Below are 15117 nucleotides of genomic sequence, written 5' to 3' on the forward strand. Positions count from 1 at the left end.
AGCCCAATGTCTGCGTCTGGGTTTGAACTCGAGCGAGTCACTGCAGCTACAGTGGCTACTGCCACTGCTGACTTTGCGGCTTCATCAGCCAATGTGTTTCCAGCAACATGTATTCCAACTCGCTGGTGTCCAAGTGTATGTACATCATGGACATTTGGTAGCGTCTCTTTCAGGTCAGCTACTTTCCCCCACAGTAGTCTGTGTTTAATGGTGTTGCCTTTGGAGTCTCTGAACCCATTCTGGCACCAATAATGCAGGTATTCATTAAATGACTGGACACAGTAATATGAATCACAGTCAGCGTAGGCTGTGTCGGATCCGTGTGTTCCAGTGCCATCAGCAGAGCTCTTAGCTCAGCCAATTGTGCTGTACAATCCCCTAGGGTCTGTGTAAAGGTATGTAGAGGACAAAATTTATCCCCTTCCATATAGCCACTTACGACTGCGCAAGCAGCAAAATATTGATGTTTAGTTCCAATTGCAGGTTGTGCAGAGCCATCGGTGTACATGACTCTATGATACTGATCAATAGGCAAAGTATTTGCTTGAACCGGATATTCTACTTCATATTGTAGGAATTCCTGAGTTTGTAGCTTTGGGTCAAAAATGTAGTCTACATCAGTGGCTGTCAGAGACGTAGCCCATTGTATCCAACGTGGATGTAGTGCTTTTGCGTTTGGAATGCTAGCTTTTGTAACAGCCTCTAGGGCTGGGATTGGAGAAACGACAATAAAGTGTTTTCCTTGGGCAAGAGGTCTTTCTTTAATGACAGCCATCTGTACAGCAGTGAGAATTCTCTCTGTGGGAGCAAAGCATTGTTCAGCTGCTGAATACAAATGTGATTTATATGTAATCGGGACTGTCTCACCTTCATTAAATGTCACATAGGTGAAACCGATGGCCACAGCTATTACTCTGATGACCAAATGTGTTTTGTTGTCCCTTGTGTGTAAATGTTGTGCTGCAAGCATGTCTGTCTGCAATTCTCTAAGAATACATGTATGTTCAATTGTTCAGAATTTACTTGAAAAATCGGGATGTATTAGGTCATATAAAGGTTTTATGCACGTAGCATAATCTGGAATGTAGGTTCTGCCAAAATGTAAGAAACACAATAATGATTGGAGTTTTTTAATCATATTCGGTGGTTGTAACTGTGTGCACTTTTCTAAGAATTGACAGCTCATATCCTAGAAACTGGACACTGAGGAAGGCTATTTTTGTTTTTTTGAAGCTAAGTTTGTAGCCAAATTCGGCAAACCCTACAAAAACGCGGGCTACCCGTCTTAAATGTTGTAGTAGTTCATCATCCATGAGATATATGTCATCTACATAGGACAATGCTTCAGGGTCGATCTCGTGTAAAATAGCAGTGACACGAGCCACGAACAGTTCTGGGCTGTTCTTATACCCCTGAGGTAAACAACAGAATTTTTTCTGAGAGCCTAGTGCGCTAAAGCTTGTTAAGTCTCTACTTTCAGGCGCTCTATTCTGGCAGAAAAACCCATTGGAAATATCTAGTGTTGTTTTGTATTTTTTGCGCACTATGTTGCTCATTAGTGCAGTGCTATGTGAGTTTTGCATAGCATAGGTACGTGTATGACTATTTAGATGTCTGTAGTCTAAAACTATTCTGTATGAATGGTCTGGTTTAGCTATGGGGAATAAAGGGTTATTTATTGGCGAGACACAGGGTTCAATCACACCCTGGTACTCTAATTGCGTGAGTATTTCTCTCATTGGTGCTTTTGCTTCATGTTTTATAGGATACTGCTGTTGTGGCTGAGGTTCACTTTTAATTGGAATTACATGGTAGGGGGATTCCTTATCCCATCCTACGTGATTTCTGTATAATACAGGTGCTTGTCCTAGAGCCCATTCAACGGAATAGGATTCAGCTACTTCCTCTGGAACAAGGGGCGAGAAGGAAGGCTTAATGACATCTTCTCCATATGGGCAGGTATGGACAAAGTCAGGCGGCCAATCTTGTTCAGCCAACAAGACATCATACACTTTTACTATGCGGTCCCAAAAGATTGCGTCTACTGTGCGTTCAATGTCTCCTTCTAACTGTAGCATTACTTTGTACACCCTACCAGGCTTGGAGACACGCAGGTCCGCTGTTTCTACTTGTATAAAGTCATCAGTTGCTTTCACCTCCAGATGCTCTAGAAGATTCCAGCGAACTATTGTGACCTCTGCCACGCTGTCTAGCAAGGTTAGAGCCCAATTATTGTTCTTCAAGAGGACCCTCTTCCTGTGTGGCATGCCGGACTGCTGCCACTTTTTTCTTTTTAAATTGTTGTTTTTGTTGGGCGGGTTTCTCTTTGTTTTTAACAGAAACCTCCGAAGAGCGTTGTGATTCCTGTCTCGGTTTCACGTACTCTGTTCTTCGCTCTGAATGCTCACCTCTCTCATTTCTCTTTTCCAATGAGACCTGAAAGGAACGAGATTGGTGTGTATCAGTATATTGATATCTATCAGGCGTTTTGATATTATCTCTATTTCTGAGATTATACCTATTCTGTGGGCTCTGTGTACGCGGATATTCACCCCTTTCTTTTTTAGGCGTTTGTTGCTTTTTATCCCAGCATTTCTTATTACCCTCAGGTGTTTGTTTGGGGGTATATTGATTTGATTTTCCCTGAAATTGAGGTTTTTGTGGTCTGGCCCCTAGGCTATCTCGACCGATACTTGAATAGTTCTCTGCTATTATTTTAGGCAGCTCTCGTTCTTGATCTTGTTGCAGAACGTAACGAAGCCGCATGCGCACTGCAAGTGTGACTGCTTCACCTTTAAGGTTACTTAAAATGATTGAGGACACTGTGGCAAAATTGCCCATCAATTGCATCCCCAAATCTAGGGCCGGGGCAGCCCCATATTCATCTTGAATTTGTTTCAGCACTTCTGGTAAATTGGCAAGTGTTGGTGTACCGTGTCCTGTTGTGTAGTGCGCGGCAAATACCGTGTCCCAGGTATTACAGTTTTCTACTGTATGGACCATCCCGAAAGGCAAGAACATCGTTAATATTCTATGTTCATCCTGAGGTCCTGTATGGGGAAATACTGCCTCCAGCATATTAATTTTCTGTGCTAACCAAAACGGAGTTTCCTCTCGTTTGGCGGGTACTTTACCCATAATCGAATGTCAAGTCTCAGGATTTATACCTGGCGTTACTGCATGTGGATGTGCTGGAGCAGCACGTGCTGGGCTTGTATTTAATATTTGCATCACAAATTGTACTAATCGTCTATATATTGCTGTTAATTCAATATATGAGCGACGAACCTCGGCTACCGCTAAATTTCCAACCGCAGGATGTGGTGTGTAGGTGGCAAATAAAGGCCAAGTAGGACCGTCATGACTTAGTGGGCCTAACCTTCCTGGTAATATTGGATGGGGTAGGGTGCCATCAAGCCAATTATTATATTCTTGATAAGATAGAGGTATCTCTAAATATGCGTACGCTCTGTATTGTCCAGGCGCGTTTCCAGGTGTATATTGATTAAATGTATTAGTGTTCCCATCAACTGCTGGAAATGTGACCCAAGAGTAAAAAAGTTCTGTTCTATAAGCTGCATGGGCATCCACCACAAATGTGACTGGACCTCCCTGGGCCGTTAGGCCATTTGCTAGTAAGTGTGCTGGGAGATGTTGTCTCATGTTAACAGCTATTTGTACATGATGGGGATTCACCATGATAGTAACACTATTGGTTCAGAGAAGGCACACCAAAATGTGGTTTCCTTTTCAAATTCAAGCTTGAGCACCTCCAGTTGTAGTAGTATTACCTACACAGCTGTGGTGGAAATCCTCAGTACCACGGGCGTCTCCGCATACGGCATTGAGGTGTCATTATATGTAATGAGACACAGATACTCTGGAAGACCAGAAAATTAAAGCCTGACCAAACGTTGGCGGTGCCTTCTCGCGTAGGCTCTCATTATTCTAACAAGACTACTGGATTTTGAGCATCAAGATCGTCCACGGTGTGGGAGACTGAGTCTGACCCACAGTGGGTGACACCTGTCGCTCCAAATCCAGGTTTTGCTCCGGCTAACCAGCAGTGCCTCGTCTCTCCCAAAAGGTAGAGATGATTGGGCAGCCGAGCGCATGACATATCATACTTCTTAGGGAAGTCGTGGTCACTCAGGTTGCATCTGGTTCTCTCATTCACAATCCAGTCTCATATATAAATAACAATAACAGCAGTATGAGTTTTAAAGACTGGTTTAATAAAACAACTGCAGTTTAGATAGCAAAGCGTGAGCTGCAATAACCAGAACGACACAACATGACAATATTAAAATGGTGACGATGAGAGTGAAGCATAAGAATAACGCTATCATATTGCCACTAGAATCAATGGACTATTTTCTATCTGAGTCATAATTTGAGCACAGCATGTTAAGCTCTAATTCTGCCTTTCAGGTTTCCCCGGGAGGTCACAACCCTCATACCTGAGCAAAGGCCTGTAGTCTACGTTAGCATCTGCAGCGAAGCATTCAGCAATCGGCATACAGTCGTGGTTCCCTGGCTGGAATGTCCCTCTTAACGTGTAATGGGACTAGGAAGTGTTTTTATAATAACACAGCTAATGTTCTGAGAAAATGTCCCTACGTAAGTATGTGTATTTTCTACGAATGTTGGAGACTAAACTTCTACCACGTTCACTGGCAATGTACCAAACTGTAGCCTTGACTGAAGCACAAAGTGATCAAGAATGTCTTGTTTGAGAACACAGTGCTGGGCTAAGCAAAACAGTTAGATAGATTAAATTAAAACAAGACCGTAAAACTGGTTATTGTAAAAACAACAATGCAAAGCTGAATAAAATATATCTAGGTCAAAGTACACAGTGGCCTAGTGTATTAAACTAATGTGCATGTAGATATATAACTAAAATGGCTACACAACAGGACCACTGGACTGTCGGAGTCACTTGGATCCAGCTCCTGTGTTCCAGGGACCATGCTCGTCAAGATGAGAGAGGACCCAGAGGACCAGTGATGCAGATGTTTGGTGCCTGCATTAGCAGGGGGAAGATTCAGTCGACCCACAGGAGATTTCTTTTTGGCTTCCAGTGCAGGGTGAAGGCAAACAGCCCTCAGAGCATGCACCACCAGGAAACAGTCGAGAAAGCCGCCAGGATTAGGCGCTACAATGTTGCTGGTAGTCGTCTTGCTACTTTGTTGCCGTTTTGCAGGTGTCCTGGGGCACGCAGCAGTAGATCCTTGGCAGAAGTCAAAGAGGGAGAATCAGAGGAACTCTGGTGAGCTCTTGCATTCGTAATCTGACGAGAAACCCACAGGAGAGTCCCTCAATAGCCCTCACAGGAGGATTGGCCACCTAACCATGTAAGCAGACCGTAGGAGGGCAGAAGCCTGTCTGTGGGTTGGTCGAAGTGGTAGCTGCAGTGAAAACCCCAGGGAGCTAGTTTGGCAGTACCCAGGGTTCATGCTAGACCCCCGGGGATGCATGGGATTGGCACCCCAATACAAGATTTGGCATGAGGGGACAATTCCACGATCTTAGACATGTTACTTGGCCATATTCGGAGTTACCATTGTGAAGCTACATATAGGTATTGACTTATATGTAGTGCACGCGTGTAATGGTCTCCCCGCACTCACAAAGTCTGGGGAAATTGCCCTGAGCAATGTGGGGGTACCTTGGCTAATGCCAGGTGCCCTCACACTTAGTAACTTTGCACCTAACCTTCACTAAGTGAGGGTTAGACACATAGGTGACTTATAAGTTACTTAAGTGCAGTGTAAAATGGCTGTGAAATAACGTGGACGTTATTTCACTCAGGCTGCAGTGGCAATCCTGTGTAAGAATTGTCTGAGCTCCCTATGGGTGGCAAAAGAAATGCTGCAGCCCATAGGAATCTCCTGGAACCCCAATATCCTGGGTACCTAGGTACCATATACTAGGGACTTATAAGGGTGTTCCAGTGTGCCAATCAGAATTGGTGAAAATGGTCACTAGCCTGCAGTGACAATTTAAAAAGCAGAGAGAGCATAAGCACTGAGGTTCTGGTTAGCAGAGCCTCAGTGACACAGTTAGGCACCACATAGGGAACACATTTAGGCCACAAACTATGAGCACTGCAGCCTTGGCTAACAGGGTCCCAGTGAGACATATAAAACACACTGACAAATAGGGTTTCCACTATGAGCACTGGAGTCCTGGCTAGCAGGATCCCAGTGAGACAGTAAAAACACCCTGATATATACTCACAAACAGGCCTAAAGTGGGGGTAACAAGGCTAGAAAGAGGCTACCTTCCTACAGGTATCTTGGACACCCTTAGTGTTTTTTTACACTCCCAGTGACCCTCTACACACTACACTAGCCTAGGGGTCCATTCGTAGTTCACATTCCACTTTCTTAGTATATGGTTTGTGTTGCCCCTCGGCCTATTGCATCCTATTGTATTCTACAGTGTTTGCACTACTTTTCTAACTGTTTACTTACCTGATTTTGATTTGTGTGTATTTTACTTACCTACTAAGGGAGTATATCCTCTGAGATATTTTTGGCACATTGTCACTAAAATAAAGTACCTTTATTTTTAGTAACTCTGAGTATTGTGATTCTTATGATATAGTGCTATATGATATAAGTGGTATAGTAGGAGCTTTGCATGTCTCCTAGTTTAGCCTAAGCTGCTCTGCTATAGATACCTCTATCATCCTATGCTGGTAGAACACTACTAATATGGGATAACTGGACCTAGCACAAGGTGTAAGTACCATCAGGTACCTTCTATAAGCCATGCCAGCCTCCTACATTTTCCTATTGCCAAAATCATCAATCCTGTGGTAGTAGAACTGACATTGCCAGATGATTTCAAGGTACACCCCGTGTTTCACGTGTCGTTACTTTGTCCCTATTCCCCTGATACCCGCAATGCCCCACCATCTCCCCCGGTAAAAGTACACAGGCAATGGGAATTTGAAGTGGCCAAAATTCTTGACTCCAGGCACGTCCGTGGTGTTCTACACTATTTATTGGCTTGGAAAGGCTATGGGCCTGAGGACAATTCCTGGGAACCCACGTCCACAGTTCATGCTCTATGTCTTACTAAACAATTCCATCTCCTGCACCCTTCCAAGCCCCACCCTTTGAGAGGATCCTTGGTGGGGAGGACTGTCAGGAATCTCCAAGGTGCCACCTGCATTATCAGTTAGCATCCCCAGGGATTAGGGTTAAATCATATCTCTGTTCTTGGTTAAACCTTCATGTTTCTAAGTAAACATAATGTGCAGTGTTACACAATTTATTTTATCAATGTTTGTTTTACCAATGCTTGTTTGCTAATGTGAGCAGGTGTACACATGTGCTTCTAATTGGGTGTGGTGTAGACATATGCTTCTAAAATGGGTGTGGTGACTCATCCACACGTGGAAACTCAACTGCTTTCCTGATTGGCTACAAATAGCAGAGTGAAACATGCCTCCCTGCTTAGCTTTGTTTTGCTTCCTGATCTCAGCATCAACTTTTGAGGCAATTCTTTTTTTAGTTCCTGTACCAGTTGACACCAGGCATTCCTCCAGCACTCCGCAAAAGACTGCAGCTAAATGACTAGTATTCTCCAGGGAGTTTGTTCTTTGAGTGCTGCGCTTTCATAGAACAGCAGGTGTATTTCAGACCTCGTATTTTGGCAGAGTGCTTATCTTGAAGAGACAAATGCATTTCTGAATATTCTACATTATTATTGTAGTTACTTGCCTAAATGTGCTTCAGAAAACTGCTTGAGCTCAAGTACTACAAAAAGTGACAGTGCAATATTAAAAGAGCATTTACATGACTTTTCTTTCTCTAATAGCATAACTCTTGGATTTAAATTGTGTCATTCATGCCTATGTTTCAGTTTTGGGGAATTTGCCTTTGAAGGATTTTTCACACACACAGTGAAACCAAACCAAACTGTGCCACCCTAACTGTTTAAACCCAGAGAGGACATTTGTATTTTTTGGATTGTTTTTGTTCCTTTTCGTTTAACCCTATGCATGCAGGAAAGTTATAAGTGATATAAATAATTCCCTTGTTTGTCTTTCTTGTGCATGATAAGTGCAACCACAGTTCTAATTGTAGTGTGCAACAGTGAATCTCTGTGAAGCCAGCCCTAGTGTCGCAGTACTTATTGCTATGGTACTCAGTTTGGGTTTTGGTAATGCAGTGTTAGTAATTGTGCCAACAGTTATTATTATCCAAGAAAAGTGCTGGAGCATTCAGGTGTTCTTCTACCGCTCCCGTGCCCATATCAAAAAGAATGATTCAGTTTCAAGGAAGTTGAGTGCTCTAACTCTACTATCACTCAATCTAACAACGACCTGCCCCCCTGAAGATACATGGTGCCTGGCTGGACCGGCAAGACGTGGCAGTGTTTTGTCTCTTTCTCTTCCACTCCCCCTTTCCTTTTGGGACACCTGCCGGGGTTTCTGTGTCTGCCAGGAAGTGCTGAGAGGTGTTCCAGTAGGTCAGGGGCTTACCCCTGCAGACATCCTGCTTTTCAGGTGAGTGGACCCGTCTCAACACATATCACTGTCACACACTGAGACTGAGAATAGGCAGTATGGACCACAGTAGCATACCATTGGCTAAGTACCACAGCAGGTAGGAGTCAAACACTGCTAGCTACACACCAACTAGGATCAGCTAAGCCCTGTCTGCCATGGGAAGCCACCTACCTAGATATCATAAACATCCATTGCACCCTATTAACCTAAGTTGTACCATGCAGCAATGTCCTAACTTGCATATTGCAGCATCGACTGACTAGTACCCTGCACCCAAATCCCATGCCAGGCAAGAGAGACGGTTGTCAAACACACTGTACTTACCCGCTTGTTGCTGCTGTGATGCTCTCAAGTGCCCATCCAGCTCTGGGTAGACCACTGCCATTATGCGGACCATCAGGGGGGTCAGGTTACGATGGGCATCCCTCCCTCATTGGGAGGGTGTCCCCAGCTGGGCCTCCACAGTCTTCGGGGCCCAGCGTCTCAGGTCCTCCCACCGTTTCCTGCAGTGGGTGCTCTGCCTGCTATTGACCCTCAGGGTCCACACGTCCTTGGTGATGGCATGCCACACCCCTTCTTCTGATGGTCTCTGACCTGCAGAGGTAGCACAAATAGAGGGACAACATTAACCAGACAATCCAGCCTGTCACACATGTGGCCTACAAAATGCGTTATCACCTCATCAGGCACAAACATGACCCGTATCCCTGCATTAGCACTGGCACCAGACATACCCCCCATATGACCCACTGCCAGCACACACACACATCTCCATGCAGCCATGTCACATGCAACATACCCATGGTGTACTCACCTGTCAGTCTGGAGGGCCATACAACTGCACATACAGGGGTACGACACCATCCACGAGTCTCTCCATCTCCTCCGACATGAAGGCTGGGGCTCTTTCCTCTGTTGCACAAGCCATGGCAGGTTGATTGGAGTCAAGCTGCAAAACACCAGAGTCATAAGCACAGAGAAATGCTCACTTTCTAGAAGTGGCATTTCTGTAATAGTAATAAAAAATGCACCTATACCAGTAATCAGCATTTCTTACCACCATTACAACCATCGAAAACATGCCTAGGCTACTCCTCATAAATCAGACAATACCCCTTACACATAAGGCAGGGCATTTCTAATGCAATCCTATGAGAAGGCAGCACTCACAGCAGTGAGACACCAAGTTAGGCAGTTTGTCAATACCAGGACAGGCCACGCAACCTGGCACATGTCCTGCCTTCTACATACATGGTACCCTGCCCATAGGGCTAGCTAGGGTGTATCTTATGGGTGACTTACGTATAGTAAAAGGGGAGTTCTGGGTCTGGCAAGTAACTTTGGATGCCAGGTCTCTGGCAGAAAACTGCGCACACAGGCCCTGTGCTAACAGGCCTGAGATAGGTTCGAAAGGCTACTTTAGTTGGTGGCGCAAACAGCGCTGCAGGCCCACTAGTAGCATTTAATTTACAGGCCCTGGGTATAGGGATACCACTTTACAGTGGACTTATAGGGAAATAAAATATGCCAATGAGTTATAAGTCAATCATACAAATTTTACAAGTGAGAGCACATGCCCTTTAGCATTGATTAGCATTGAAAAAGTTCTCAGAGTCATAACATCAGCCAACAAAGATCAGAAAATGAAGGAGGCAAAAAGTCTGGTGAATGACCCTGTAAAAGGGCCAGGTCCAACAATGTGGATGTGTGTTTTATAGTGCTATTGGTGGGTGTGTGGGGTGTGTGTATTTGTGTAAGGTGTGTTTTTTTTGTTCTGTCCAATGCTGTCTTGTTTTGTATTTGGGTGGCCATATTTGCCGCAGCAGTGTTTACCGCCAATGATTTGCCATCTTTGAATGTCCACTGTAGTGATTCGTGGGTCATTATTTGAGGGCATTGTTTGGTTTTGGTAACAGTATGGGTGATAGTTCTGTCAGTTTATCACTTTCAGTGGGTCTGGCGGATTTGTGGTTGTGGCTGTTTTCAGTCAGTTTTGTGTGTATGTGTCATAATGTGGGACCGGGTGTTCACCTCCGCGGCGGTATGCTGGTGGCAGTCACCGTGGCGGTATTCGGTATTTACCACCAATGTCATAATGAGGGCCCATATATTGCTATTAGTTCAATATATAAACAGTGAACCTCAGCTACCATCAAGGTGCCTGCATCAGGATGCAGGGTATTTGTGGTTATTTGGAGCCAGGTAGGACCATCATTACCCAGAGAACCTAGCCTAGCATGTGGTGTTGTATAGTGTAGGGCACCATCAAGCCAGTTCTGGTAGTCTTGAAAGGATAGATGTATCACTATGTATGCATATGCTCTGTATTGCGCAGGCACATTAACATGTGTATAATGATGAAAGGTAACAGTGTTCCCATCAACTGCTGGGAAATTGACCCAAGAGTTGAACATTTCTGTTCTATAGGCTGGATTAGCCTCAACCACAAATGTAATAGCACTTCTCTGGACTATGAGGCAATATTTAATAAATGATTGGTGAGGGGAGGCCTCATGTTTATTGCAATTACCACCCGCTGTGGGTCTGCCATGCTAAATGTACTGGTTCAGAGATAAGGACACCAATTGGAGATTCATCCTTTTAAAGTTCAAGCTTGAAGAACATTCAGTCTAAAATAGGTGCTACCTATGTAGCAGATGAAGAAATCCTCAATACCACATATGTCTCCTTATATAGTATTGGGGTGCCTTTAGCATGAAGTGAGGCAGAGATATTTAGGGAGAACTGTAATTCAGTGCCTGACAAAACGTTGATGGCGTCATGTCATGCTGGCCCTCATTATACTAATGTATAACACTTTGTGGCAGCCAGGAGCATGACATTCTGATTTCTCCGGGATATCATGGTGTAAGAGATCTCAGCCTTTACTCTCAGTTACATTCGTCTCACACATGCAAAGACAACCAGAAATTTGTTCAATGTATTTTATTGTATCAACTAAATTCTAGATAAAATAGCATGTAATACAATGATTACGGTGATAAAACGTAATAATAGCAATACGGTGACGAGGAAATTGAAACAAAAGAAAAGTCACACATTAGTGTCAGAATGCTATGGGTTTGCATTCCTACTTACACTACTAAGGTACTACTAGACCACAGAAGTGTTAGCCCTAATCCGCCCTCCAGGATCCCTAGGAAGATCCCATCCCCCATACCTGAACATGGTAGTAGCGAAGAGGCTGTTAAAAGACATAAAGTCTCAGCAGACAGCTGCAGTGAAGCAACAGTATGCAGTGGCAGTTTTCTGGCTGGAACTCTTCCTCTAACTGATAGGGTGCAGAGGGATGTTTTATAATAAAACAGCTGGAGTTCTGAGAAAACTGTCCTAACATAAGAACACATATGTTTCCTGTGAATTGGCAAAGATTGTGGTGCTCCTACTTTGTACTGACAACAATATTGGATACAGCCATGAGCAGGGTATGGAACAAGAATGTCCCACTAAGAAGAAGGAAAACAGTTCCTAGACTAAAAGTGCATGAGATAAAAGAAACAAAACATCACAGCAGAATGCAGCATCTGCTTGAAATTAAAATGAATATAATAAATTCTTATTAAGCTTAAGGGCACAAATGGCTGGGGGGCATGGCCAAGATGGTGATCGAGTAGGTGTCACTCCTTTGTGCTCCATGGTTCCTGGGCCCTAAAATCAATATCCTGAACATTACACAGGGCTATCCGCCCCCCCAAAAAAAGAGTTCAGAGTGCCCCCAGAATTCAGTCGGCATCCCTTTACAAGCTAACAACATACCTAAAAGGGCTGGCTTCCCCACTGGACGCCACCGTAATGGAACATGCGTGCAGACCGGGACTTCATTAGAGGGCTGCAGCTGATGAGGCGCCCGAGGAGGCGACACCCAAAGTGGCAGGGTCCTTCCTCCTCCATGCTGCCTGGAGGAGAGGCTGCTCTACTAGACCTCCTGACCATTGGATGTGCCCAGAGTGGCGAGTGGTAAGGAGGCGGCCTACACTGGAAGACTCTTGCTGCTGCTGACTGGTTTCCCCTGTACAGAGTCCAGCCGTAAACATGACAGCCCCACCGGCTCCACGGACCATGCAACAGAACTTACTGTGACTACTGGGGGAGGAATTAAAAACTGGATCGCCCACAAGGCCTCCTTCTCGAATCTCACGGGCCTTTTGGCATCGGTGCCCACCTCCTTAATGATACAGACAAGGGGAACTCAGCTGTTGACAACTCCGATTTGGGGCCACTCTGTTGTGAGAAAGTAGCCTCTTTCTAGCATATTCACCTCTATTTTTGGCCTGTTTGCCAGTGTGCTTTGACTGTGTCACTGGGATCCTGCTAGTCAGGACCCCAGTGCTTATGGTTTGTGGCCTACTTGTCAGTATGTTTCACTGTTTTTGTCAGTATGCTTGTCTGTGTCACTGGAGTCCCTAACGAGGATTTTTCCTTTTAAATCTCCTTCTCTAGGATGACCAGGAGCAGTCTGGTGACCAGGAAGTGGAGAGGGAGAGAGATTCTAACCCTTTAAATATCAGGGAGGGTCCTAAGGATTTAGGGGAGGGTCCTTCACAGAATCCTCCCCCTAGAAAACCACCTAGTGTAGCTGGCAGTTGGAGAGGTTCACACACATGTAAATCCCCCTTCACACATTTAGGTCAGGTCACTAGGGTTACAAAAGCTAAGGACAGATCTGTCTCTGCTCATCCTACTGTCACCTCAGTCTCTGAGGAGTCCCACAAATCCAATCCTGAGGATAACTCATTAGATAGGGAACTCAGAAAGCTAAGATTGGAAAAGGTTAGACCGAGGATGCAACAGCAACAGTTGGCCCTAGATAGGGAAACCTTAGCTATGGAAAGGAAAAGACAGGGGTTGGGGTAGTTCCCCATGGTGGCAGCAGCAACAGCAGTTTCAGAAGTTATGGGGTCAGGGAGGACACCATTGACTCAAGGAACTTGCACAAAATTGTTCCCCCATACAAGGTGGGGGGTGATATCCAAAAGTGGTTTGCTGCACTTGAGAGTGCCTGCAAAGTGCAGTGGTTCCCTCATAGACAGTAGGCTGCTATTCTTTGGTTGTTGTTCTCTGATAAAGGGAGGGACAGACTCCTCACTGTTAGGGGGGGGGCTCAGACAATTATGACATTCTGAAAAATGCACTAATTGATGGTTTTGGGCTCACCACAGAGCAATACAGAATTAAGTACAGGGCAAACAAGATAGAATTTTCACAAGATTGGGCTGACTTTGAGGACTGTTCTGTCAAGGCTTTAGAAGGTTTGTTACATGGCAGCAAAATGTCTGACTATGAGGGTCTATATAATCTGATTTTGAGAGAGCATATTCTGAATAGTTGTGTGTCTGATTTGTTACACCAACACGTGGTAGACTCAGATCTGACCTCTCCCCAAGAACTGGGAAAGAAGGCAGAACAATGTGTCAGAACAAGGGTGATCAGAAAAGCTCATACAGAGGGTGACAAAGAAAGATGGTGAAAAATCTCAGAACAAGCATGGGGACAAACACAAACATAAAAATTACTCTTCAGGTCCACAACAATCTTCTGGGGGTGGGGACAAAATCGCTTCTTCTTCCTCTTCTACACACAATAAAAAGCTTTGGTGCTATTTGTGCAGAGGTAAAGGGCATAGGCCAGGGGATAAATCATGTCCAGGTAAAGCACCTGAGCCTACCACCACTAATATATCCACTTCAATTTCTAGTGTCCCTAGTAGTAGTAGTAATAGTGGTGGGAGTATTGGCAACAGTCAAACTAAAGGTGTAGTTGGGTTCACTTTTGGGTCCATTATGGAAACTGGGGTAGGTGTAGAAATCGCCAAGACAGTTTCTGTCTCACCTGGTGGCATTGGCATGCCACCTTGGCTGCTTGTCCCCTTAACAAGCAATCAATTGAAATAAATGGTGTTGAGGCCCAGGCCTACAGGGACACAGGTGCCAGTATCACTCTGGTGACTGGAAACCTTGTGTCACCTGCAAAACACCTCCTTGGACAGAAGTACCAGGTTACTGATGTCAACAACTCCACCCAGTCTCTCCCCGTAGCTGTAGTGCAACATAGTTGGGGTAGAGTTACTGGCCCAAAGGAGGTGGTGTAGCTTGCCTGTAGATTGTCTCTTAGGTAATGACATAGATGCCTTAGGTTGGGCTGAGGTACAGTTTAGGACCTATGGATCAATGCTGGGTATCTCTGAGGAAATGTTTTCTCTCATTTCAAGTGAAATGAAAAAGCAAAGAAGAGGAGCCCTGAAGCCTCAGGATCTTCCTCACCCCACAGGTAAAAAGGGTATCAAAGTATCCCTTCCCCACCCTTCCACTAAGGATACCATTTCTGTGGTGGGAGATACCTCTCCTAGGTTGGGACCTGTACCAAGGGAGTCCACAGCTAACACAGCTAAACTCACAGAGGTAAAAGACCCTCTCTGTGAAAACACTGAAACAGATAAGCATAACTGCACTGTTTTGGTAAATTTGGAGCAACCCTCCAGCCCTTCCAGAGAAACTTTAGTGCAGCACCCCTGCACTATCTCTAAAGACAAAGGACAGGAGCCCTGTCCTTATGTGGAGCCTTTTGGACAG

The sequence above is a fragment of the Pleurodeles waltl genome, chromosome 1_2, assembly GCF_031143425.1.
Source record: "Pleurodeles waltl isolate 20211129_DDA chromosome 1_2, aPleWal1.hap1.20221129, whole genome shotgun sequence".
Lineage (NCBI taxonomy): Eukaryota > Metazoa > Chordata > Amphibia > Caudata > Salamandridae > Pleurodeles > Pleurodeles waltl.